General features: G+C 45.5%; 1 non-coding gene across 1 annotated transcript; it reads left to right on the top strand.

The window, feature by feature from the left end:
- The first annotated feature begins 276 nt into the window (after positions 1–276).
- Positions 277–358, top strand: trnal-cag (transfer RNA leucine (anticodon CAG)). Its single transcript has one exon. It is a non-coding gene; the product is annotated as a tRNA-Leu (tRNA).
- Positions 359–2,689: the final 2,331 nt, after the last annotated feature.

Raw genomic sequence — 2,689 nt, 5'->3', positions numbered from 1 at the left:
TTTGAACAAATCATAAGCGAACCCATATTCTCACGCACTGACAGATACATTTGTAGCTGAAAAGAGTCTGAGAAGATAGACTCAGCTTACCATTGATTTTTGTCTGGATTGATGGGCTATCAATATCTGCTGCGAAATTGACATTGTAGCCGGGCACATCCCAGCAGCTGTGCGAGTCCGAGAGGAATCATGGAACCCTTTTCATGTGACTTTGCATCTGTTTGTTATGCAGGAGCACAATTGGAGATACAAGTAAATGAGCTGGCGCGGCTGGCTGGTAGTGTGGCCGAGCGGTCTAAGGCGCTGGATCCAGGTTCCAGTCTCGAAAGGGGCGTGGGTTCGAATCCCACCACTGCCATTTCTGCTGATCAACTCCAACGCTGCAGCTTGTTAAAATGCTGTTTCGGTGCCCACTGTATATTGATGTTGAAAACAAAAGTATAATGGGTTTGCTTCCCAGGGAATTAACTTTGGTGTGAGATACTGCCAAATATTTGAAAATGTCTCCACTGTCATGATCGTGTTCGCCTCCCGCGCGGAAAATCGCAAACAGTTCTGCCGTCCCAGGCAAGTTGAGCTTTTACTGGAACCGAATGGAGACTGTTATTTCATCGTTGTTGTGAAACGAAGTCCTACGGTGACTCTACTCGTTGTTATTTGGGTTTCTAGCTAATGGGAAAATCGTTCCAGTGAATTTCGATGTCATACCTTATTGAATTTCTCCCATTTCCTTCATTTCCGTCCTGGAAACATCGGAAGGGAAAGGTAATCTAATCGAGACTGTGATTGGTGAAATTCATTTTTTACGGCCAATTCTTATTATTTTCTTTCTTTCTCTCGTTTCAGCATTGTCTGGAAAGTGGTGGTGCGCTAAGGCTGCAGTATGTTTGAAAGAGTCGTTTGGAAATGCCCTCTTGTTAGTTGTGAGATTACTTTATGACTCATGCCCTCGGACTGTATCACATTTAGCATTCATGCATCTCTGCGTCTGAAAATGCATGAGGTATGCCAGTTTTGTTTGTGTTCCATGTTAAATGCTTTCTGTTTTGCGATTCGCTCAACACATTTCGATTCAACAGGATTTCTGAGGTAACTTCCAGCAGCAAAAATCCTCAGCTGAGGATCTGGGAAAATTTCACAGAGTATGGTCAGTCGGAGCTAAAGTAAGGAAGTCGTTCCTTTTTTGCAGTGTTTCACAATACTACCTTTCCCGTGAGCAGTCGAACAGACTAAATGATTGAGCCACAGACTGCGATGGCAAACTCCGCTAAAAAGTAATCCTTTAAAGCCGGTGGAAGCAACATGACGTTATTGGGGTACACCGTGGAAAAAGATACTTCGGTGGACCTCGTCCATGCTCACCACATTGCCAAAATTAAACAAGTCCCGTTCCCCAGCATTTGACCCCAATCCCTCTAAACGCATCCTATCCAGAAACTCACCCGATTACCTTTGCAATTTTCTGAGTGTAATAGCCTCCTCCACTTCCTCTGGTAGATCATTCCAAACACGCACAACCTTCTTTGTGGGAAATGTGCCTCAGGTCCTTTGTCACTTTCAGCCCACTCACCTTAAAGCTATGCTGTCGAGTTTCCAACTCACACCAACTTGGGTAAAGCACGTAAATACTCAGTTTACCACCCTTCCATAAGGTCATGTCGCAGCTGTTACGGTGCAGGGAAAGTCGTCCCAGCCTATTCCACCTCGCCCTACGGTACAAACATCGACGACATCTTTGTCTATATTTTGTCATCAATTCAACGTGTCTTTTTTTTTTACGTTTCCAAGATGTCGATTACGCTGGACAACAACGAGCTATTGGAAACAGAAAGGGGAGACGTAGAACGGATTCAACTTTCAGTGCTGGACGCCACGGAGCTGCAGCACATCCGGCTGTGGCTTGTTTCTGTCGTGTAGTGGTCATCACGTTCGCCTAACACGCGAAAGATCCCCAGTCCGGAACTGGGCAGAAACTGCTTTGTTCTTCAACTGCAGCCTTTTACATGGACAAGAGCTGAGCTTTCTTGCATGCTTTCCCATCTGCAAACCTGCCTTCGAATTTGCTTGAATAAACCTGCTCTGGTCGTGAAATGTAATGCAATTCCATTTAATTACAGTGCAAAGCGTTGTTAAATTTTTCTCCAACCTGGTTCTGATCATATGCCATTCTGTTGGAGAGTGCAGTTACCGCCTTCTGATCCTTCCACGAAAAGCAGTACCGCATTCGCCTTCCTTGCGCAGGCGGCACGGTTCAAAGACAGGAAAGAAGCAGATGCTCTGGTGTCACAGCGCACCACGAATTCCTGAACTTGTCTGTCTGTCAAATGTACCCCAAGGTCGTCTCAGAAAGACCTCATTTGGAAGCTGTCAATCGTTATTCAACGTGCGAGAATTGGCACCAGATATCCTGAATCATGTTTTGGAGCAGTTCGCACGTTAGTGGCTCATTCAATCAGCAACAGCAATGAAAGAAATTGCACTCTCAGGAACCTTTCGACTTGCGCATTCATAGCGTCGCTAGTATTAAGGTCCGCCCCTAGATTTAAGTCATGTTGGAACTGAAACGGAGGAATCGACAGAGAGGCTACAGAATGATAACGCATCCATTTGGTTTTCTTTTTATCACTGACGAGCAGGAAAATGTAAACGGGGAGGGCGTGTGGAGAAGTGAGGCAGTTGCAGCTCTGGT

The sequence above is a fragment of the Chiloscyllium plagiosum genome, unplaced genomic scaffold (genome assembly GCF_037043375.1).
Source record: "Chiloscyllium plagiosum isolate Xiang-an unplaced genomic scaffold, Cpla_swu_hap1 HiC_scaffold_51, whole genome shotgun sequence".
NCBI lineage: Eukaryota > Metazoa > Chordata > Chondrichthyes > Orectolobiformes > Hemiscylliidae > Chiloscyllium > Chiloscyllium plagiosum.
Note: the sequence above shows the minus strand (reverse complement) of the source record. Positions and strands in the feature narration are given on the sequence as shown.